The sequence below is a fragment of the Bos mutus genome, chromosome 4 (assembly GCF_027580195.1).
Source record: "Bos mutus isolate GX-2022 chromosome 4, NWIPB_WYAK_1.1, whole genome shotgun sequence".
Classification (NCBI taxonomy): Eukaryota; Metazoa; Chordata; class Mammalia; order Artiodactyla; family Bovidae; genus Bos; species Bos mutus.
Genome location: NC_091620.1, coordinates 98,610,010 through 98,635,708, shown reverse-complemented (window position 1 = coordinate 98,635,708; position 25,699 = coordinate 98,610,010). Strand labels below are relative to the sequence as shown.

At 36.1% G+C, this 25,699-nt stretch overlaps 1 protein-coding gene across 1 annotated transcript in view; it reads right to left on the bottom strand.

Moving 5' to 3' along the window:
- The window catches only part of THSD7A (thrombospondin type 1 domain containing 7A), a 479,501-nt gene that overhangs the window by 402,662 nt on the left and 51,140 nt on the right, over positions 1-25,699 (bottom strand). The gene's annotated exons all lie outside the window — the stretch shown is intronic.

The window sequence follows — 25,699 nt, the reverse complement described above, 5'->3', positions numbered from 1 at the left end:
GCCAGACAGTAAATATTTGAGAGTTTGTGAATCATATGGTTTTTGTGGAGCCACTCAATTTTGCCATTACAGTAGTAAAAGCAGCCAAGAACAAAACATAACCGTGGTTGTATTTCCAATAAAACTTTAATCATAAAAGCAGGCAGCAGGCAGGCTGAATTTGTTCTTAAGGCTGTAGTTTGATGATTCGTGGCCAAAAGTACCTTAGGGAAAGTATCAGCTTTAAGAGACACCATGCTGGTTATGATGCAGGGACTTGGCAGGAAAAAAACACAAATCACTTTTGCAGAAAATACTTCAAACCCAAACTTCAAAGAATTTTCATCAATAATGTTCTAAGGAACACAAGTTCAATAGGAAAAGAAAGTGTTAGTCACTCAGTTGTGTCCGACTCTTTGTGACCCCATGGACTATAGCCTGCCAGTCTCCTCTGTCCATGGAATTCTCCAGGCAGGAATACTGGTGTAGGTGGCCATTCCCTTTTCCAGGGGATCTTCCTGACCCAGGGATCAAACCCAGATCTCCTGCATTGCAGACAGATTCTTTACTGTCTGAGCCATGTCAATGACTAGGAAAGGAACAAGCAGGAGCAAAAGTCAACAATAACTATCACAAGGCAACTAATATGTGCAAAAAGAGCAGATAATGGAATTATAATCTAAGAATGTTTACTCACTGAAAAGAATATGCATGTAACAAAAGTATGCTGAAATAAAAAGAGGCTATAAAATAACTAATAGTTTGAAAAAGAATAAAACAATTACAAATAAAAGATAAAATTCAAATTACTGATATAAATTCAGTGAGAATGTTAAACAGCTGATTTGATACAGCACACGAGAACATTAATGAATTGAAATACTGGTCTGTAGAAATCATTCATAGTGTGACACAGACATCAGGACAAGGAGAAAACAAATAGCAAGTTCTAATATCTTCAATTAGTATTCTGAGAATTAGAGAAAGTAGTTTCAGATGAGGAATGGCTAAATTTTTTTTTTCCAAAATTGATCAAAAATATCAGTTCTAAGATTTGGGATTCTAGTGAATTTTTAGAAGTAGAATTTTTTCAAAACTCACATCTAGAAGCATAACATAAAATAAAGGAATATATTAAATTTTCTCAAAGTGCTAAGATAAAGTATTTGGCATCTTGCAACCAGCCATACACTAGGAAAAGGATTATTCTTCAAAATAATGGTGAATTAAGGACATTTTCAGATACCCAAAATTAAGGACAATTGACCAACTACATATTCTCACTAGGAAATCTTCTTAAGAACATACTTCATAAAGAAGTTATTGAGCTTCAAAATCTGAGAAACAGTCCATAGATGTGCATAGATTTAAGGTATTATTGACTGTACGAGCATACCTCTCAGTTTATTGTGCTTTGCTTTGCCACACTTCACAGACACTGCATTTTTTACAAAATGAAGATTTGTGGCAACCTTGCAGTGAGCAATCCACTGGTACCATTTTTTCCAACTTTTTAAATTAAGTTGTGTACATTATTTTATAGACATAACACTATTGTACTTAAAACTACAGTATAGTATAAACATAACTTTTATATGTCCAGGAAAGCCAAAAAATTCTTGTGACTAGCTTTATTTCAATGTTTGCCTTACTTTGGTAATCCAGAACTGAACTTGCAATATCAAAACAGGGTATGCGTGTATAAAGAATTAGTAAGACTATCTAATATTTAGGAAATAAAAATGCAAAAATTAAATATGATAAATCAAATCACACCTTTTTAGATAAGTTGGAAAGGTGTGATTTGTTTTTTTCTTTTTTTCTTTTTTAAATTACAAAACTATGATAACCCATTTACAGGAGACTTGAAAATACAGAACATAGTTGATTGTAGTTCCACTGTGTGTGTGTGTGTATCACAATGTTTTTAAGTAGATAAATAAAGAATTTTAGCTGGAGTTTCAATATCACACTCCCCAAAATTAACGGAATGAACAGACAGAAAAGTAGAAGGATATAGTAGATCTGAAAACACCATGAATCAATTCAACCAACTCAACATAATTAAGATTTACACAATTTTCCCACAATAAGATAAAATTCTATTCAAGTTCCCATAGACTATGAACCAGGGAACACTGGAACTGGAACAGATCTAGGAACATAAAACAAGGTGCAAAATGTTCACAGTCTAACATTTTTGAAATCATACCAGAGTCCGTTCACTTATCACTGCGGAATTGGGTTAGAAGTCAATATGTGATTTGATTTAAAACAGTCTAAGGCAATGGCACCCCACTCCAGTACTCATGCCTGGAAAATCCCATGGATGGAGGAGTCTGGTAGGCTGTAGTCCATGGGGTCGCTAAGAGTCGGACTTGACTGAGCGACTTCCCTTTCACTTTTCACTTTCATACACTGGAGAAGGAAATGGCAACCCACTCCAGTGTTCTTGCCTGGAGAATCCCAGGGACGGGGGAGCCTTGTGGGCTTCCGTCTATGGGCTCGCACAGAGTCGGACACGACTGAAGCAACTTAGCAGCAGCAGCAGCAAGGCGCTTGTAGTTTGCAGAAGGAAGAGACAGCAATTAAATTAAGGATTTGTAAATTTAAATATTTCTGATAAGATATCTATGATAACCACTAACTAGCTAAGAAGTGTAAAACTACCAAACTAGAAGGTGAAAAAAATTAACTGAATTAAATTTGGAGAGATTTACAGGACTACAAGTAGAGTTAAGTATATTTACACAGAGGAAGGAATAAATGTGTTGAAACTAAGAACATTCAGCAATATTTACTGGATAGTCATTTCAAAAATATCTATGTAGCTAAATCTCTAGCAGAAAAAAAAAAAGAGAAACTAAGATATAATTTTGCATTTCATATCCAAAGAACAATGATATAAGCAGGAACTTTGCTAACTCAAAAATATCAGTCAACAAATATAAACATTGAGAAATCCAATCTTACTTGCTGAGTTTACAGGAAGGATTGCAGAACTCTAGCCTCACAGAAGGTCAATTACAGCCATGCAGCCTGCAGGCTCACATAATCTCAACATTTGTAAGAGTCCCCTTCGTGGATGGCTTACAGATTTTATTACTGCTTTCATGTTCTACCAGAGGTTTTAGCACATACTGTGCGAATAATATCAGCAAACAACCAATTAAAAACCAGATAATCAAAATTAATACTTTCAACTGGAAACAATTTATGAAGTTCAACTTGTTTTAATGTGATACTAATCATTTTTATGTATTCAAAAACTAATTATCCACTGACTTCACATATTTTGGAAAACAAAAACTACTCAACTATACTATTTTAACTTATTATTCTAATACAAACTCGTCATGCTGTTAAGATTGTGATAAAATACAAACATGTCTAATGCAAAATTACAAACATGTCAAACAAACAAAAACTGTGCTGGAAGGCCTTGAAGGTTTAATTGCTATTTGTGAAACCAGAGGAAGACTTCAATCACATTAAACACTATGTAAGAGTTTTATACTCAGATTTTAAAAAGTATTTCTATTTCCAAATCCAAAAATTGTCTTTGGTGTTCATTAATAAAACATATTTCATTATTGGTTAAACAAGATATTTAACAATCAGTATTTTTTTTCATGGAAAAGGGAAATCTAAAATCTGTTTAAAAAATCTGTTGAAAAAGAAATAATACTTTTGACCATCACAATTTTGGTCAATAGATCACATATTTGCAGATAGAATGACTCATTAGAAACACTTTCTTAGAGCTTATTTCCCAAAGATGCTTTTAGAATGCATGTTTTTTATGAGGGGGCATTGCCTCCTTGTATATAAAAGCACACCACTGAAAAGACTGTATTAACATGTGAATGAGCAGTAATTCATTATGTTTGCTCAGTCTTGTCCAGTTCTCTGTGACCCCATGGACTGCAGCCTGCCAGGCTCCTCTGTCTATGGAATTTTCCAGGCAAAAATACTGCAGCAGTTGCCCTTTTCTACTCCAGGGGATCTTCCGGATCCAGGTATTGAACGGAACTGGAGTCTCTTAAGTTTCCTGCATTGGCAGGCAGGTTATCACGGTGCCATCTGGGAAGCCCAATACACTATGAAAGAGCTGAAAATTGACAAATTTTAAAATCCTCTAATTGTTGTCGGTTTTTTTTTTTTTAAACAGGGGGCTTCTCTGGTGGCTCAGTGGTAAAGAATCCACTCATGCAGGGAACACGAGATCGATCCCTGGGTCAGGAAGATCCCCTGGATAAGGGAATGGCATCGCAATCCAGTATTCTTGCCTGGAAAATTCCATGAACAGAGGAGCCTGGAAGGATGCAGTCTATGACTGAGCAACTATAAACAACAACAAAAACTTTTTTTACAAACAGCCTTCAAACCATTTCCGCCTTTGATATCATAATAGTCTTCTAACTAATGTCATCCCAAATACTTGTTCAAAATTCTTGTGTCCCTAGCACTGATCACAAAATAAAATGAAAATAACAGTTTTTTTTATGACAGATAAAGCCATTCTGAATTGTTTTAATACTTTCCTTAACAACTATCTTAATTCCCCAAATCAAACTATGTTCCTACTCACTTTCCAGGTGGCTCAGTGATAAAGAATCCGCCTGCCAACTCAGGTGACTCAGGTCACCTTTTCCTTTTCCCCTGGAAAAGGAAAGGGCAACCACTCCAGTATTCTCGCCTGGAGAATCCCACGGACAGAGGAGCTTGGTGAGCTACAGTCCATAGAGTTGCAAAGAGTCAGACACAACTGAGCAACTCAGCACACACACCCTGCTGCTGCTGCTGCTAAGTCACTTCAGTCGTGTCCGACTCTGTGCGACCCCATAGATGGCAGCCCACCAGGCTCCCCTGTCCCTGGGATTCTCCAGGCAAGAACACTGGAGTGGGTTGCCATTTCCTTCTCCAGTGCATGAAAGTGAAAAGTGAATGTGAAGTCGCTCAGTCGTGTCCGACTCTAGCAACCCCATGGACTGCAGCCTACCAGGCTCCCCCGTCTCTGGGATTCTCCAGGCAAGAACACTGGAGTGGGTTGCCATTTCCTTCTTCAATGCATGAAAGTAAAAAGTGAAAGTGAAGTCACTCAGTCGTGAGCGACTGAGCGACCCCATGGACCCTAATGGTACCCAAATCGTCTCACAGTCAGAAGCACAGTCATGCTGCTCTCTCTGTCTCAGATGCCTTCTCCCATCCTGTCCTCCTCCACCTTAGCAACTCTATTTGATTTTCAGGCCAAGGCTAGAACATCACTCTTTGGGTTAATTTTTGGTTGCCTAGATCTCCATTAGGTAGAGTGAGATGCTTTCTCCTTTTGTGCTCATAGAAATTAAAACTATTTTTACTATATCTTGTTTTGTTTGTAATGTGTATATACATATGTATGTATACATATACATATATGCACATAATACCTGCACAGATATATATGTACCTGTATATACACATATAAACACAGATATCGATATTAATATATGCATATGAATACTTTTTATATAAATACACCTAACATAGAGCATGGTATCTGAAAATAGTCTTACTCAAAAAAGTCAAGTAGATGTATTAATAAAGCTTGTCAGCTCTTCTAATTTAGTTTATCAATGAACGATCAGTTTTTATCACCTTAACTTACCCTTGGAACATAATTTCCCTTAATGATTAGAGCACTGTTTTGCCTGGTCATTAAATATTGTTTCTGACTTTTCAGGAGAAAACATATTTCAGTAATTGCTTTAGTTCTTCTTCAAAGCTCTTCTCTACTGCTCATTTTATCAGAATTTAAAGATGATGTATTCTTTTTTAAATGTCAGTTGGAAAGATAATGTAAAATTTGCTTTGTGGAGTAGTTACCATGGACTATGATTAGTATAAAAAGGAGATCAGTCAGATTTTTGCAAAATTCTTAAAAGAATTTAAACTTTATGATCCATTAGTTATTCAATATATTGTTAAATATTTTCTTCCCTTTACCATTTTTAATTTCTTCTTTCCAATTGAGAATCAGAAAAAGAACATAAATAAATCCTGCAATTCTTCATTGAAAATATATTAGTACTAATCTATTGTTCCAAAAGATTTAATTCAGTCCAACACGATTATTCTATCTCAACTTAAATCTCAAAAGCTGAATGATTCACACGACAGTAAAAAGGTTATGTCAGTGTTTGACAGCACAGATGCCTCTGATATTAAAGAGAAACTGAAATTAAATAATATTTACAAATTATCTCTACTATAAATAGATAAATAAGAAAATAAAAGGAAGGGAATGAAATTATAATGATCTTATGTAGATTGTCATGTAAAGATCACAAAGAGAGTCAGATCAATATCCTGAAATGTTATTAAAATCTAAATATTGATTTCATAATTTTGAGTAACTATGGGTAAACAAATATAGTAAACTAATAGATAATAGTACTTCAAAGGGACTTTAGGAAGTTAATTTATTCAACTCCAGCCTTCTGGCAAATACGGTATTTCTAATGAAGCAACTAAATTTCAGAAAATTTAAGTGAATTTCTCTGCTTATATAGTTAAATGTTAAGGTAGGAAAAGCCATAAAAATGTAAGACAAGGATTTCAAGAGGCTAATATGTCACATTGTAACACAGGGAGAAATGATTTGAAAGTACATAACCATACATAAACTTATCCAGCCTTGGCATGTGTTAGTTAGATATACCAGTGAACGACAATATGAGTATCACTTTTCATTAGTCCCAAAGGTAACTAGCTACCTATGAAGATCTGCAAATAATGTCAGAACTAATAAATGCTTTCACTACTTAAAAGCTGCTTAGGCCGATGAGTGATTAAAATATACATGGTTAGTACAGTCATTTCTAGAGAAAGAACTTCAGGTATTGGCAACTGAAATTTTGTTTTTCAGCCACATTTTCTCGGTTTATTTTAGTCACACATGCTGTCACTAAGTGAGAATATGAAACATTTCACCTGCTCCAGTTCTCCTGAAGAAGGTCTAATTCTCTTGAATAGTTTTGTGCCAAGTTCACAGCAGCAGTCTTCCATGTTATACCCAAGCTGGTTATGAATCTCTGGTTCTGTCCCTTCTAATCTGAATACCCTGACCAGGTACAACACTATAAGGAAATAAATCCCACTTTCCTTAGAAATAGGCCAGAACCTAAGCAACTTAAAGTCACAATTATTCGAGCTTGCTTTCCCATCAAGAAGAATAAACACAGGTTACTTTTTATCCTGGACCAAAATCTAACAGTTTGACTTTGCAATGATCCACCAAAATCTGTTCTAACTACTGGGTGTGTACGGTGTCTATTCAGTGATAGTAAACCCTGAATACAGACTTAAGAGTGAAAAAAATACTACTAGTTAAGCGTGGAAGGACAATGAAACCTTAAAAGAAGGTTTATGAAGTGCCATGTCCCTTGACCTTCTCTTATTACTATTGCCTGGCGAACCTTTTCAAGATGAATGGTGTATATCTTTATCTACGACAGTTGATTTAGCAATCACAACATTTCCCTTAACTTAGATAAATTGCCCAGTCACTTAACAAGAAGAAAGGCCAACATCGACTGCGGCAAAGGTCATTTAATCCAGTTTTGTTCTATATTAAAATGTCATCAGATCTGAACAGCAATTTCATCAATAATACATCTAACCAGAAATTTCCAAATTTTAGAAATCAACTGTCTGCCCTAATAGAAAAAAACAAAGTAGGTAAATAAGACACAACTTTTCAAGGCAAACTCAAAGGTATTGATCCCAAGATAATTTATCTCACCAAGAGTCTCATTTATCATTTAAAATGAATATGACTTATAGAAATAACTCTACTGGTTCAATGTTTGTCCTTCTAGAGAGTACACAAGTGAATGTCATGTGAACTTTATAAATATAAGATTGACTTACTCTGCCAAACTAGCCAATGAATATAGAAAGAAGCAAAGTATAGTATGATATTATAACCAAAATCTAATATAATCAGGAGCCTTACAGATACAGAATGAGGGGTGATTTGCAGGACAAGAGACCTGAATTCTTTCAGAAATTAGTTGCCATGACGAAGACAGGAGAAATAAGGAATAATAATGAGCTCAGCAAATGCAATGAGTGAGCCTTATTAGCTTATCCAGGATTACAGAATAGCCAGGTAGTGAAAAGGATATTTGAGAGAAACTGGGGAAATTCGAAACTACTGCTTATTGCACTCAGTATGATAATGGTCATGGAGCTCTGTAGAAGAAGGTCTTTGTTTCTGGGGAAGGCAAAACAAATGTTTAGGGGGAAGTGTCATGATGTCTGGAGATAACATGTCATGACTCCCAAAGTGGAAGTGTGTGTGTGTGTGTGTGTGTGTGTGTGTGTATACACTGAGCAACTTTGGGAAGAGGTAAGGAGTTCATGAACCTAGGAAAAAAGTGTACATAGATACATTGCATATTATTTCAACTTTTATGTGGGTTTAAGACATTTTAATTTGAAAAAAAAATCAGATCACGTTATTCACCTGCTTAAAAATCTGTACTGGTATGCCATTTTATTTAGAATTAGGCCATTCTTCAGAGTGACCTACAAAGCCCAACATGATTTAATTCCTCATAATCTCTCTGATCTCTTTGCCTATAATTCTCCCCGTTTTGTTAATTCACTTCAGCCACTCTGCAAATTTTGATGCTTCTCAAACATATCAGGCATGCCTTTGCACTGGCCTCTTCCCTCAGCCTGAAACGCCATTCCTCTAGATGTATTAATTCCTTATTTAAAGGTACTTCAAGAAGATCTAGTGTAACCCCCTTATTTAAAATTGTAACTTGGCTGCAACACATTGTTAACATGTACATTTTCTTTTTAAATTACTTCTCAAATTGTTACATATTTGATTACACAGTATTTTCTTTTTTATTGCATGCATTACCCCAAAGTAAGCTCCAAGATGATTGGACTGTAGGGTTTTATGTTCACTGAAGGACCGGGAGGGTTCATAGCACATAAAAGCATACAAAAGATTCTTAACTAATCTTTGCTGAAAGTTTAATGAAATAAAAAAAAAAGCTTTATGGCATTCTTTTTACTTAGAAAATGCAAGATTTTAATGCAATTTTGTGGTAGAACACAATGGGTTGTGGAAAATAAAACTGCAAGGAAGAAACAGTTCTGCACAGAGACACAGAAATCTGGAAGGAGAACAAAGCAATAAAGAGGTAGAATGAGAAAGGACCTCAAGACAACTGAGATATTTGCTCACTTTTACAAATTGAAAGAGGAACTGAAGGGAAAATAAAATAAATACATTGACTACCCTCTAGATATTTTGTAATATGAGAAAGCTCATTTACAATCAAATGATTCAGAATAAATATAATCCAGTCAGATGCTCATGAAGTATTTGATTAGTAATGTACAAGAAGTATTTAATGTAGAAGAAGCATTTAATCAGAATTGGAGTAAGAACACTATACTTGTCAAACTATATAGTATCCTAATGACAAAATGCTGAGACTGCAACCTGACTTCATAGCTCATTTGCAAAAAAGCCTGGGTTACTACCAATAGTGGTTGTTGTCCTGTAACACATTTAAAGGCATGCATGCTCAGTTGTGTCTGACTCTTTGTGACCCCAACACACTGTAGCCACCAGGCTCCTCAGTTCATGGGATTTCTCAGGCAAGAATACTGGGGTAGGTTGCCATTTCGTTATCCAGGGGATCTTCCCAACCCAGGAATCAAACCTGGGTCTCCTGTATTGTCAGGTAGATTTTTCACTACTGAGCCACCTGAGAAGCCCCTACTTCTTTAAGGACAACAGTAAATGAAGCATATGCTTGTTAGGAGGCAAAACCACCTGGTAAGGTTTCCATATTTCAAATTCTAACATCAGCAATGTAATCACAAACTACCTTAATACCAAAGGAAATAAACAACCAATGGCATGTAATTCATATTGTGGCAATATGGAATTATGGAATCCGCTCTCTGAGAGTGGAGAGGTGAATAGGAATCTTCAGGTTGCAGGGCATGGCACTCAAACTTCTTTTCAGGATATGCGTTACCTAGTCACTCTTCTATTTCTGGGTATTTAAGTGGTACTTATTTAGGAAATTAGAGATGCATATGATCAAAAGTGATCTCCAATTCTACCTTAGAGATTCTGAGCACAGGACTAGACTTCTTGAACAAGGACAGTGAGACCATGGTTTTATTTCAAAAGTGCTGGGAGATTTTCCATGTGTTTAATATACATCTCAGTTCTTTAAAAGAAAAGTGACAACTTATGATCCATTGTTAAATTACAATACAGAACACTTCATCTTTGAAGCTTTATCTAAAAATATAATGTTTAAATGAAAAAATATATTTTGAATTACAATCACTTGGCTTACAAGTTTTCTAGAACACAATCAATCTCAACATCACAAGCATCATGATCCTTTACGCTCTCAAACACATGGTCTATTATAGTACATTTAATGGATTTTAAAATAATCACTTGCAGAGCAAGTTATTCTATAAAATTCATTTTGATTATATCTGTAACCAAACAAGCATTAATTATTAAAGAATCAGTTAAGGTGGTCCCTTGATTGGGACTTGAGAGAGTTTGTAAGGTTATCACTGGGTTGCCATTTAACATTAGCATGTGATGTAAATCAGTTTAACTGGACATTATCTTTCTTTTGTAGGATCTATTCTCCAAAAAAATAGTCATTAGGGAACCACTTTTCTACGCAACAATTTTTTTTAGTACATTTACTTAGAAACACTTCTGGTAATTATATCTAAAGTCTTTACCATTCCCTGTGTAATTCTAAATAACTTACTTGATTTATTAGTTTTGGTAAATAGTTCTTGAGTTCATACTACTTATAAAGTACTACATGTAGTTTTTCAATATACATATAGCAAATGAACATTTCTGTATTTATTTATAGCCAGTTCACTTACTTATATCCAAGAAATAGTTACAAATTTAATTTTGTTCACCAGTAGTTTAATTCTAAATGAGAAATATTCCAATGAGTCTTTCGAACTTTAACCTAAAAACGTTTTTATGACTACTTGCAATATATAGCAATTATTGGATTTCCCTGGTGGCTCAGGGGTAAAGAATCCACCTGCAATGCAGGAGACACAGGAGATGATGGTTCCATCCTTGGGTGGGGAGGATCCCTTGGAGGAGGGCATGGCAACCCACTCCGGTATTCTTGCCTGGAGAATCCCATGGACAGAGGAGCCTGGAGGGCTGCAGTCCCTGGGGTCACAAAGAGTGGGACATGACTGAAATGACTGAGCTTGCTGGCACACATATAGCAATTATTAACTCAAGATTCTTAAAAGTAAAATAATGTTAATAAGCAAGTCAGAGTAAGACAAATATTTATCACTTATATGTGGAACCTTAAAAAAGTGATACAAATGAACTTATTTACAAAACAGAAACAGATTCACAGATAAAGAAAACAAATGTGGTTAGCAAAGAGGAAGAAGCAATGGAGGAATAAATTAGGAATTTGAGATTAACAGACACAGACTACCATGTATAAAATAAAACAATGAGGGCCTACCATGTAGCAAAAGAAACAATATTCAATATCTTGTAATAACCTATAAGGGGAAAGAATTTGAAAAGAATATATAATGTATAAATGAACCAGTTTGCTGTACACCTGAAACATTTTAAATAAAAAATATTTAAATAAATACAGTGTTATGAAACTTCACTATTTTAAAAAAAGTTTCAATAAGAAATTATTCAATCTTAAATAATAATAATAACCAGCAGTGGTAAGTCTCTGTTGAAAGCGGCACTCATACCAATAGCTGAAATATAAATGCGAATAGTAATTTGTAAGGCAATTTACTAAGAATCATACAATTAGCCTTGCCTTTATGCCAATAAATCTTTATCTAGAAATGTAGTCTAAGAAAATAAAAATACTATTTAATACTACTACTTGTAATAAAAAGTGAAGTCAACACATCTATTAGGATGACTATTAACTTAAAAAAAAAAAAAGAAAATGCCAAGTATTCATGAGTATGTGGGAAAATTAAACCCTTTGTGTACTGTTTTTTTTTTTTAATTTGAAACATATATTTTTCTAGAACTCTAGATTTAGAATCATCTTTTTAGGAATGATAACCTGTGGTACTAGGATTATTTTTTATATTTCCATTTAATATTTGGAAACACAGAAATATTACATAAAACATCACCACCAAATATTGTACAAAACTTGTGGATCACTCATTATAAGTATGTGTATATACATGTGTGTATGTGTTTGCCAACCTTTCACTTTTCAAAAGTTTTGGCATTTAAAAAAAAATGTATATTGGAGTACAGTTGATTAACAATGTTGTATAAGTCCCAGATATACAGCAAAAAGATTCAGTTATACACATACATGCATTTATTCTTATTCAAATTATTTCCCCATTTATGTTATTATAGAATATTGAGCATTTTCCTGGGCTATAAAGTAGATCCTTGTCAGCTGTCAATTTTAAATACTACAGTGGTATGTACATGTCAATCCCCAGCTCCCAATCTATTCTTCCCCTTCACGCTTCCCCTCTGGTAACCATAAATTCCTTCTCTAAGTCTGTGAGCCCATTTCTATTTTTGTAAATAAGTTCAACCGTATAATTTTTTAGATTCCACATATAGGCGATATCACATTATTATATTTGTCTTTTTCTGTCTGAATTACTTCACTTGGTATGATAATCTCCAGGTCCATCCATGGAACCGTTGCATAGTCTTGATGGGAATGTAAAATGGTACAGTTGCTGTGAATAATAGTATGGTGGTTCCTCAAAAATCTAAAAACAGAATTACCATATAAGCAGCAATTCCAGATGGGTATATACCTTGAAGAAGTGAAAGTAAGTAATTTCATTTGTTTACACACAACTATGTATAAAATAGATTACTAATAAGGACCTACTATAGTACACAGAGGAGAAGGCAATGGCATCCCACTCCAGTACTCTTGCCTGGAGGGTCCCATGGATGGAGGAGCCTGGTGGGCTGCAGTCCATGGGGTCCAAGAGTTGGACATGACTGAGCGACTTCACTTTCACTTTTCACTTTCATGCAATGGAGAAGGAAATTGCAACCCACTCCAGTGTTCTTGCCTGGAGAATCCCAGGGACGGGGGATCCTGGTGAGCTGCCGTCTATGGGGTCACACAGTCAGACACGACTGCAGCAACTTAGCAGCAGCAGCAGCATATTACACAGAGAACTCTAATCAATGATCTGTAATGGCCTATATGGAAAAATAATCTAATAAAGAATGGAATATGTATGTGTCTAACTAATTCACTTTGCTTTACACCTGAACTGCACTCCAATAAAAATTTTTAAAAAAAGAAATGAAAGTAGAGTTTTGAAGAGATAGTTGTATGCTCAGCTTCATAGCAGCATTATTCACAACAAACAAAAAAGTAGAAGTAACCTAAGTGTTTACTGATGGATGAGTGAATAAATAAAACATGGTATAGACATAGAACAGAATGTCATTCAATCTTAAAAAAGAAGGCAATTTTGACACCTGATACAATGCTGAAGACATGCTAAGTGAAACAAGTTTAGCTACAAAAGGACAAATACTGTATGATTCAACTTATCTGAAGTACCTAGAGTAGGAAGTTCATAGAGACAGGAAGTAGAATGGTAGTTTCCGGGGCCTGGGGGGAGGAGGTAATGAGGAGTTATTACTCGGTGAGTACAGTGTTTCAGGGTAACAAGATGAAAAATATTCCAGAGATGGATGATGGTACTAGTTGCACAATAACGTGAACATACTTATGCCAAAGAAATGTACACTTAAAAATGGTGAAAATGGTAAATTTTGTTATGTATGTAACAATTTTAAAAAACAAAAAAGGATAAAATTACTTTCCATAAATTAATAACCATGAACATTCAAATAATGAAATACTTACATATTCTCTAATATTCTCCTCAAATGTCCCCACTGTTGGGCACATTTAGTAAGTAAAATAAATGAGATCTGGTATTCTTTTAAAAGGTAAGTTAAGGAGAGTAGTTTCCCTCTGTAGGCCTCTTTTGATGGTGAAGCAGATGTTCCCTAAGGCACAACTGGCCCCAGGGAATTGCAATTTCAATGAAACAAACTGAAAATGATTCTCTAGATAGGTTCTACTGGGGGGAAAATTGCATCCTTCCAGACCACCAATGATTAGAAACATGAACGTTAGGGCATATGTTTCATCTTCTCCCCCAGGGCAGCTAACAAATTTGTAGAAGAAGCTGTTCTAAACTCACATATGAAATTCTGCCCCAGAGACTGAATCTGCATATGAAAAATCAGTCCCAATAATGAAACACATCAAGCTGCTGAGACTACAATGCCTGGAAGGAAAATGTTGGAGGCTTTATATTTTTTCAGAAGTCCCTAGAGAGAAAAAGAAAATTAAAAAAAATAAAAAAACCTTCCCTTTATTATCTGGTCACTATTCATAACCTTAATAGAGTGGGTGGTCCATTATAATCAGATCTCATTTTCTGTTTCACGACTTTATACAGAATCTACTTTGAATGCATATTGCACCATGATTGTCCCTTTTGGATTCTTCTGTTTGAATGTTTGTAATGTTTTATAAGACATGGGATCATATTATTTCATTCTTCATACCCAATTTGTAAAAGTTTAAAAAAAATCAGCTCTGAAAATGTGGACATTATATCTACTGAATGAACTGATGAAACATTATAGAAGTGTTCTAAAAGAGCCAAATTAATAAATTAATAAAATTGTTTTCATTTAAAAGTCCTAACATTGGAGAGCTTAAAAGTATTCCATAGCTTAAAGAAAAAAGTGAAACTCCATTATTAGAGGTCATTTCTCATCAGGCCAATTTAAATTTAAGGTATCTCAGCCATCAGTGTGGCAATGGCTATCACTTTTGAAACACTGCTATAGATGTTTCAGTTGATTTAATATGAAGAAGTCTAACCATACTACATTTGTTCATCTAGGCATTCATTATGTGTATATTCTTAGATGTTATAAAAGCATTAAAAGATATAATTTCTCATTTTTGAGAACAGAATGGAAAGCAATGCTTATTTTGTATGACAGCACATCACCAGAGATAATGTGTAATGGGAAAAATACAAAAAGCAAAGTAAATTGCTCAGCTCAGCTTTTGAAAAGCCCATTTCCTTGAGAGAATGCAAAGTTACAGCTGTCTCTTCTCAGCAGAAGGGGACACTTTGTGGCACTTGATAACATTTTCAAGAGATTTATTATACTTTTCTCTCTACAAGAAGGCCAAAATTCAGTAATGATAACAGGTTCAACAACAGAGAGAATGTTAAAGCTGATAGACCCAACAAAACTCATAAGGCCATCATTTTGCCATAATGGTGCAACAAAAGCAGTTACAAATGTAAATTAATTTCACCCTCTCCCCCACATACACACGTGCAAACACACACACTAACTTGTAGACCTAAGCCAACTGTGGCTATTAACTACCATACAGTGTACTCTAATATGATTCAAAGTCTACCTATGTGGGTAGATCATCCCCATTACTGAGGACCCAGAGTAGGGAATGAAGATGGCTCCTAGATCTTACCTATTTCTGTGTCTTCCAAATTTCCAATGTCCCTCTGCAGTAACAATCCTATAGAATTCCCTAGCACTTAAAGTCCACAGATGTAAAGAAAGGCATTAATGAAGTAAAATTCAGCAGATCCATATTAAATTAACAACATTTAACAGGAATGTGAATGTGAAGTCAAGTGGGCCTTAGGAAGTATCGCTACGAAAAAGTTAGTGGAGGTGATGGAATCCCAGTTGAGCTGTTTCAGATCCTAAAAGATGATGCTGTGAAAGTGCTGCACTCAATATGCCAGCACATTTGGAAAACTCAGCAGTGGGCACAGGACTGGAAAAGGTCAGTTTTCATTCCAATCCCAAAGAAAGGCAATGCCAAGGAATGTTCAAACTACCGCACAATTGCACTCATCTCACACGCTAGTAAAGTAGTGCTCAAAATTCTCCAAACCAGGCTTCAGCAACATGAACCATGAACTTCCAGATATTCAAGCTGGTTTTAGAAAAGGCAGAGGAACCAGAGATCAAATTGCCAACATCCGCTGGATTATCAAGAAAGCAAGGGAGTTCCAGAAAAACACCTATTTCTGCTTTATTGATGCCAAAGCCTTTGACTGTGTGGATCACAATAAACTGTGGAAAATTCTGAAAGAGATGGGAATACCAGACCACCTGACCTGCCTCTTGAGAAACCTATGTGCAGGTCAGGAAGCAACAGTTAGAACTGGACATGGAACAGACTGGTTCCAAATAGGAAAAGGAGTACATCAAGGCTGTATATTGTCACCCTGCTTATTTAACTTATATGCAGAGTACATCATGAGAAATGCTGGGCTGGAAGAAGCACAAGCTGGAATCAAGATTGCCAGGAGAAATATCAATAACCTCAGATATGCAGATGACACCATCCTTAAGGCAGAAAGTGAAGAAGAACTAAAGAGCCTCTTGATGAAAGTGAAAGAGGAGAGTGAAAAAGTTGGCTTAAAGCTCAACATTAAGAAAACAAAGATCATGGCATCCGGCCACATCACTTCATGGCAAATAGATCAGCAAACAGTGGAAATAGTGGCTGACTTTATTTTGGGGGCTCCAAAGTCACTGCAGATGGTGGCTGCAGCCATGAAATTAAAAAACACTTACTCCTTGGAAGGAAAGTTATGACCAACCTAGACCGCATATTAAAAGGCAGAAACATTACTTTGCCAACAAAGGTTCATCTAGTCAAGGCTATGGTTTTCCAATAGTCATGTATGGATGTGAGAGTTGGACTATAAAGAAAGCTGAGTGCCGAAGAATTGATGCTTTTGAACTGTGGTGTTGGAGAAGACTCTTGAGAGTCCTTGGACGGCAAGGAGATCCAACCAGTCCATCCTAAAAGAGATCAGTCCTTGGTGTTCATTGGAAGGACTGATGTTGAAGCTGAAACTCCAATACTTTGGCCACCTGATGTGAAGAGCTGACTCATTGGAAAAGACCTTGATGCTGGGAAAGATTGAGGGCAGGAGGAGAAGGGGATAAGAGAGGATGAGATGGTTGCATCCATCACCAACTCAATGGATATGAGTTTGGGTAGGCTCCAGGAGTTGGTGATGGACAGGGCGCCTGGCGTGTTGCGGTTCATGGGGTCACAAAGAGTTGGACATGACTGAGCGACTGAACTGAACTGAACTGAACTGAATAGGAATGAAACAGCTGATATGGGAATTATGGCTTGGTTTCCTTTTAAGTCCGGTAGTTTTTTTCTATGATAACCTTTAACATGATGAAGGCTATTAAAATTGTTATCTTCTCCAACAATAACAAAACCCTTCTCTATGCAGTAAACACATTAACAGAGTTTGGGTATTATTTTCTAGGGCTTTAGAAAAGATAAACCACTAAACAGATTCCTAGGAGTTTCTAAAGGACAAAAACATCTTTGTCACACATTTTAACACTTGATTCAAACATAAAGCTATTCATTATTCCTCCCTAGATAATGCTTTATCTATGACTAACCAAGTTGTAACACTTATTTAATGGGTAGCTGTAGTTCCACACTTATTTTTTAATTTTTATTTGAAAGATAATTGCTTTACAATACTGTGTTGGTTTCTGCCACACATCAACATGAGTCAGCATAGGTATACGCATGTCCCCTCCCTCTTGAAATTCCCTCCCACTTCCCACCCCATCCCACATCATCCCACCTCGAGTTCCCTAAGTCATACAGCAAATTCCCACTGGATATTGATTTTACATATGATAGTGTATATGTTTCCATGTTAATCTCTCCATTTTTAAAGATTTGAATGTGGTTAATTGTGTCAACAAAAATAAAGCTCAATATAACCAAGTTCTTATTTTTGAAGAGATCAAAAAAATGGAAAGTACTTTTAAAAACTAAATAAATACTTTTAATTATGAAGAATGATATTTATATTCAGAGATCACAATTCTAGCTTTATACCTAGATGGACAATTAAAAGAGACTAACTGCATACTGATTTTTTAAGAAACTATGCTCATGAGAACAGAAACTGTCACACTGAAATCATGTACTAAGAAATATACCCAATGATTCTACCAACTATATGCACAAACAAAACTATAATATCCTTATTTTTAAACATCATGCAGATTCTACACGAACAATAATTTAAAGTACTTTTATATACAACATCTTATTTTGTCCCTATTCCAATCCTATGAATAAGAATATTAATATTCACATAAAACAAATGCAAATATATGTGTCATTAAGTTTTTGACCGAGATGTACTATGCTATGCTAAGTCACTTCAGTCATGTCCAACTCTGTGCGACCCCATAGACGGCAGCCCACCAGGCTCCCCTGTCCCTGGGATTCTCCAGGCAAGAACACTGGAGTGGGTTGTCATTTCCTTCTCCAATGCATGAAAGTGAAAAGAGAAAGTGAAGTCGCTCAGTCATGTCCGACTCTTAGCGACCCCATAGACTGCAGCCTACCAGGCTCCTCTGTCCATGGGATTTTCCAGGCAAGAGTACTGGAGTGGGGTGCCATTGCCTTCTCTGAGATGTACTATATAGATTTCTATATAGTACTATATATGTACTATAAAGTTAAGTCTTAAATAGATGTGAAAAGTAAGGATAAGAGAAATTAAATGATTTGTCAAAGATCAATTTACTAGTTAGTGCCAGAGAGAGATTCAACACAATGTGATGTTCTTTTCATTATACCAAGTTACTTAAATTAGAAAATAGTATTTGGAGCTTCCTAGGAATGGCAATCCACTCCAGTGTTCTTGCCTGGAGAATCCTAGGGATGGGGGAGCCTGGTGGGCTGCTGTCTCTTGGGTCACACAGAGTCGGACATGACTGAAGCGATTTAGCAGCAGCAGCAGCAGCAGGCAGTGCTAGTGGGCAGAGAACCTGACTGCCAGTACAGGAGAGGTAAGAGATGTGGATTCAAACCCTGTTAAGGAAGATCCCCTGGAGGAGAGAATGGCAACCCACTCTAGTATTCTTGCCTGGAGAATCCCATGAACAGAGGAGCCTGGCGGGCTACAGTCCATAGGATAGCAAACAGTCAGACATGACTGACTTATCACGCAGGCATCAAGAAGTATTTCATCGATCTTTGAGAGCTATCTACATCCACTCAATGTTAAAGCCACCCCCCACACACCCACCTCAACTTCATCCATGTTAACTATACCTTTTAGCAGTTAATTCCCTGACAAGATCTCTAATTAGGTACCCTCTCCCATAAAACAAATCCATGTTTCCAACTCCTTTCTGGATATTTTTATGTGAATTTCTTTGTCTGACATATCAAGGCCCAAAAGATCAAAACTAGATTCATTATCTAAAAGTACTCTTTACCTGTTTGTTTTGCTATCTTACTTAAAGTCATGTTCTATCTACAAACAGGTAAAATTTCTCAGAATCATCTGCAGTCTAGGTCTCTGACATCTAATGTTTATGTACTCAAACTGTCAGCTTCCCGTTCTTTTCCCACACTTTTTTTTTTTTTTTTGATATTTTATTTTTTAAGCATTCTTTTTTTAATTTTATTTTTAAACTTTACATAATTGTATTAGTTTTGCCAAATATCAAAATGAATCCACCACAGGTATACATGTGTTCCCCATCCTGAACCCTCCTCCTCCTCCCTCCCCATACCATCCCTCTGGGTCGTCCCATCCTAGCCCCAAGCATCCAGTATGAACCTGGACTGGCAACTCATTTCTTACATGATATTTTACATGTTTCAATGTCATTCTCCCAAATCTTCCCACCCTCTCCCTTTCCCACCACTCTTTACTTACGCTTTCATAAGCCTAGTCCTCATCCCACTTTGAATGAACCATTATATTAACTTGCTTATTGATTTCTCTCCTTCTAGTCGCTTTCTTTTTCAAGTCAATCAATGGGCTGCAGAATTAATATAAAATATAGCTAAATAGTTTATGAACATACTCTATAACATGCAGAAGGAAGAGAAAACTTTGGCTAATCTTAGTAAAATATTTGATTGAATACATCAAAAGTGTGGGAACCAGAATTACAGGTGCCCCCCAATAGTTTGCACCCCCTGGGTTCTGTGTCTTATACAGTCTCCTCCCACAGTGAATAAGGCTGATCTTTGTAACCAACCAGCTATTGTGGAAATGATAGCGAGTGACTTTAGGGATGAGGTCATAAAAATATTCTGGTTTCTGCCTTGCTTTCACTGGGATTACTAGTTCCAATGGAAGCTGGCTGCCACGTTTTGAGGATATTCAAGCAGCCCTGCACAGAGGTTTCAGTTCAGTTCAGTCACTCAGTCATGTGTGACTCTTTGTAACCCCATGAATCACAGCACGCCAGGCCTCCCTGTCCATCACCAACTCCCACAGTTCACTCAAACTCACGTCCATCAAGTCAGTGATGCCATCAAGCCATCTCATCTTCTGTCGTCCCCTTCTCCTCCTGCCCCCAATCCCTCCCAGCATCAGAGTCTTTTCCAATGAGTCAACTCTTTGCATGAGGTGGCCAAAGTACTGGAGTTTCAGCTTTAACATCATTCCTTCCAAAGAACACCCAGGGCTGATCTCCTTTAGAATGGACTGGTTGGATCTAGAGGTCCACATGGTAAGAAATTGAGCCAAGATCCAGCTCTAACAGGCTGGGAATGCAAATGAGCCACCTCAGAAGTGGATTCTCTTGCATCAGTCAAGTCTTCAGATGGTTGTAGTTCTACAAACACCTTGACTTCAATCTTATGAGAGATCCTATTCCAGAATCATCCAGTTAATTTACTCCTCAAATTTCTGATCTGACAACAACTGTGTGAAATAATAAATGCATATTTTAAGCCACTAGATTTTCTAGAATTTTTTTTTACACAGCAATGGATAATTAATGCAATAAGAGCTTTAATTTCATAGGAAGCATTAGGTAGTAATCCGATATCCTGGACAGAGAAACAAAACATGGGTGCTAGGCATGAGACAGTAGAAGCATATGCTGCATCAAGTACTCTACGAGGTCAGGGGATGGAGATGATCCTTCTGCAACCTGCATTTCCATTTCCTGCATTTCCACCTTAACGATCTTTTCTCAAAGTCTGTTTTATTCCATATATGGTTAATGTGTTTGCTACAAGTGAAAAGCTATTATCAAAATCTGGGTGGATCTTAAATAAGTAAGATCTGCAAGTCCCATGTTATTCTTTCTTGTATATTTATTGAACATCTGTTTGAGATACTAACAAACTATAAAATGATTTGGCTCTATATTGATAACAAAACAATCCCTCTTCTCTATTTTGAAATCCAGTTGTTAAAAGAGTTGTATCTTCAAAACTTTAAGGGGAAAATAATATCTGAGTGTCTCAAGAAGCTATAAATTAAAAGAAACATGTGCAAATTCTCCTGACATACAGACCAGGGTTTCCCAGGCGCTACATCTTTTGTTAAGGGGGCTTTCCTCTGCACTGTAGGATACTCAGCATACCCTTGGCCTCAATCCACCAAATGCCGGAAGCGCCACTCTCTCCACTGCTTCAAGTCAAGATAATAAAAAATGTTTGCAGACATATCGACGAATGTTTCCAAGAGGGTAAAATCACCCTTGGCTAATGACCATGTTTTAGACTCTAGGATGGAAGGTAATTTATAATCATTTACTGGGAAAACATTTTTTTTTCAACAAGTAGGAATGTTCCCATCTGTTCTGTAGCACTTCATACTTTAGGACAAAATATAAAGGAAATCCAGGACCTTCAGTTTGGATTTTCTGATTAAAGTCTAAGGCCATCTGCCATGGTTATAATAATCTGCCAGATTGTCACAAATGATCAGCCCGATGTTAGGAATCAACATGAGAAATATATTTTTAGGGATGGGGCTGTGATGTCTTTATTGCAGAAGACAAAGACAGTTTTTAATTAAGCACACACACACATACACACAGGTACTCTGGAAAACAGTAATCATTCATTCCTCGTACTTTTAGTAGTTTCCCAAATGAATTGTAAACATTATTTAGGAAAAAAGAAAAGTAATGACCTTCAGGCAATGGGAATGACAGAAATCACAATTCAGGTCTCTTTTGTTGAAACTTTCAGAGTTGAGTAAGCAATATTCAACACCTAAACCAGTCAAAGGTCTTAAATAAATTTGAGGCCAGAAACTTATTAATGGCCTTGGAAAAGGAATACACATGCAAAATAAAATACACATGTAATATGTAAAACTGTGTTTGTGATTCTCTCCTACTTTTTAGATTTATAGACATTTCTGCCATGAAATGCTTTGCTGTGGCACATGTGGCTATTCTAAAAAGGAGATGGAATTATTTCTGCAGTAATAGAGACTTCTTTGTTAGGTTTCTGAAATACTCTTCCATAAGGAATGGTCAAATTACATAAATTTTTCCACTTTAATGACTGAGGAACATCTATTTTATTGAAATCTCAATTATGAAAATAAACGAAGATAACTACTTTTGCTTTAGTTAAAGTTCCTGCAGAAGCAAACTCTAACACCATGATTTGAGTGTGTATAGTTTACTTCCTTGAAAGGAAACATTGCCAGAGGGATAAGAAAGTGAGACCCAAAAGAGGGGGGGAGTCAATAAAGGGCACATGGTTAAATTAGCTGTCACAGAAAGCAACAGAAGCTTAAACTCTGAGAGCCAACATGAAGTTGACAATTCATTATCACAGTGCTGAGGGGCAAGAGAGCTGGGGTATTTATACACAAACTCTCACCTACTATTTTTGGGGTCTACTACAAGAACATTAATTTCCCAGGCAGAGAAAGCAGGCTTTAATGGCCGAGAAGGCCCTCAAATGAATAAATACAAAATTGAGCAGTTAGAAGTCAAATAGCTAATAAAGTAGAGAAGAAAGAGGTAGGGTACTGTCTGCATCTGTATTCACAATGTCTATGTTACAATATAAATATCAAGTGCAGAAATGTCAAAGCAACACTACCTTCCTAATTAGATATTCTTGCATATTAGCAAAGAGGAAATATTTGTCTCTCTGTATTAAAGATGTGATAAAAATGTCCTTTTAGGAGATTCCAAATGTAATTTTAAAAATTAAAAACAATTCCCCTTTGGTTGATCAATTAATTGATATAAATCATAACTACCCACTTATTATCTGTTGTTTATAAAATTTAATTATTCTTAAGATAAAGTTTTAAAAATCCCTGTTGACTGAAAACTACAGCATTATCAAATTCCAATTGCACAGAAAGTTACAAAATAAAAGTCAATACCTTCTCCTTTGAAACTAGGCTCTCTCCCTAATCTTGCTATAGTTAATATTTGCTTGTTATTCTTTCTGCTGCTGCTACTGCTGCTAAGTCGCTTCAGTTGTGTCCGACTCTGTGCGACCCCATAGACGGCAGCCCACCAGGCTCCCCCGTCCCTGGGATTCTCCAGGCAAGAACACTGGAGTGGGTTGCCATTTCTTTCTCCAATGCATGAAAGTGAAAAGTGAAAATGAAGACGCTCAGTCATGTCTGACTCTTAGCAACCCCATGGACTGCAGCCTACCAGGCTTCTCCATCCATGGGATTTTCCAGGCAAGAGTACTAGAGTGGGTTGCCATCGTCTTCTCCATGTTATTCTTTCTAGAAATATATACACACATATATAATTCTGAATGAGTTTTTTTAATGCTTCCTGAATTTTAGGAGAATTTTTGGAGATATTTTCACCATTTTTGAAAAATTCCCAACCAACATTTCTTCAAATATTATCATTTGAAATTCCAATTGGACATCAGTTAAATAATATCATTTTTCTTTCCAATGCCCTTTAACCTCTTCCATAATTTGCAATTTTTTTGTTCCATTAAGTTTAATTTCTTCATTTTCCAGGTAATTAATTCTTTATTCATCCATACCTAATCTGCTCTTAAATAATCCACTAAATTCTTAAGATCAATTATTATTGTTTCTATTTGTTTCTAGTTTACTTTTTTCCCTTTCAAATATTCCTCCTTTTCTTGGATAGTAACTTTGTCTGTTCTCAGAAGTTTTCACTCCATATTGAATTTTTAAGTCATTCTAAAAATACTTATACAGACTAGGGCCAATAATTTCATGCAGTAGAATAATAAGGTCTATAGTTTCTCCTGAGCCTTAGTCAGTGTGTGTGTGTGTGTGTGTGTGGGTGTGTGGGTGTGTGCATGTTTGTGTGTGTGTATTACAAATAGGATATTGTGAGCAAATATTCAGACTATAGGAATACTGTAAACTGTGGGTTTGTGGTGATTTTTGCCCAGTACTTCAAGGAACCCAAAAGGGACCACTATGAATTAACTTCTCACATTATTTAGATAGGACAATTTTATATTTGTCCTATATAACTTTAAATATATGAAATGGAGACCTATGATTACAGTCCTTTTTTTTCCAAGGGTGCATACATAGCTCTTGACATGTCTGAACTTTATGTGGGAATCTCAATTCCAACTGCCTACCTCTTCTAGTTCCACAGTCTTTTCTCCCGTCTTCAGCTTCTTAGAAAAATCCCAATTCCCTGATTATTTGTACACATTCCAGGTCAGCCTTGGCTTCACTGTGGGGTTTATGACTCTGGATTTAATATTACTATTTTTGATCCTTCAAATTTCCTATTATTATAAGTTCACTCCTACTTTCAATATTAGACTACATTTTATAGAGCATTAACATTCAGTATAAGGAGGTCTTTCACGATATGAGGTATTTCACAGTGTGTGAAATATTATCTCTGATTCATCTGTTCATTCCCATTTTTACCTACTCTTTATCTTTACTGTTTTAATCCTGCCCCTAAAGCATCTCCTGTTTCTTTTGGCACAGTATGTGTCCCACTATGCTTTTATTTCTTCCACTTTTGTGATTATTAAAATCATGTTCTAATAAATACTTTAAATTCACTCACCTAGTTTCAATATTTTATATCATATCCCAAACATTTAATATATCCTGCCCTCAAAATGGGAGAAGGCAATGGCACCCCACTCCAGTACTGTTGCCCGGAAAATCCCATGGATGGAGGAGCCTAGTAGGCTGCAGTCCATGGGGTCGCAAAGAGTCAGACACGACTGAGCAACTTCACTTTCACTTTCCACTTTCATGCATTGGAGAAGGAAATGGCAACCCACTCCAGTGTTCTTGCCTGGAGAATCCCATGGATGGAGAAGCCTGGTAGGCTGCAGTCCATGGGGTCGCACAGAGTCGGACACGACTGAAGCGACTTAGCAGTAGCAGTAGCAGCAGCCCTCAAAATACAATTGCAATCAGTTTGCCAAGCCTTAATGAAAAAAGTAATACTTAGTGAAGAAAGTAATACTTAATGAAGAAAATAGCCAAAAATAACATCAAAAATCCTTTCTAAAAACTCAAATGAGTTAATTTGTAATCTTTAATTCATCTTTCACTAAATCTTGGAGATATTTTCCTGCTTTCCCCTCAATCTCATTTCCAATTTCAACTTGAAATAATTTCCTTTAACCCGGTTTATCCATTATGGAGTAGCCCTGCATATTAGTTAATTTCTTTCTCTCTTCTCAAAAAAATAATCTGCTTTACTTATTATTTCCTGTTATTTTGAATGCTCAGTTGTTCCTTCTCCAGCAGATCCTTTATCAGTTCTAGAATGCTTTGTTTACTA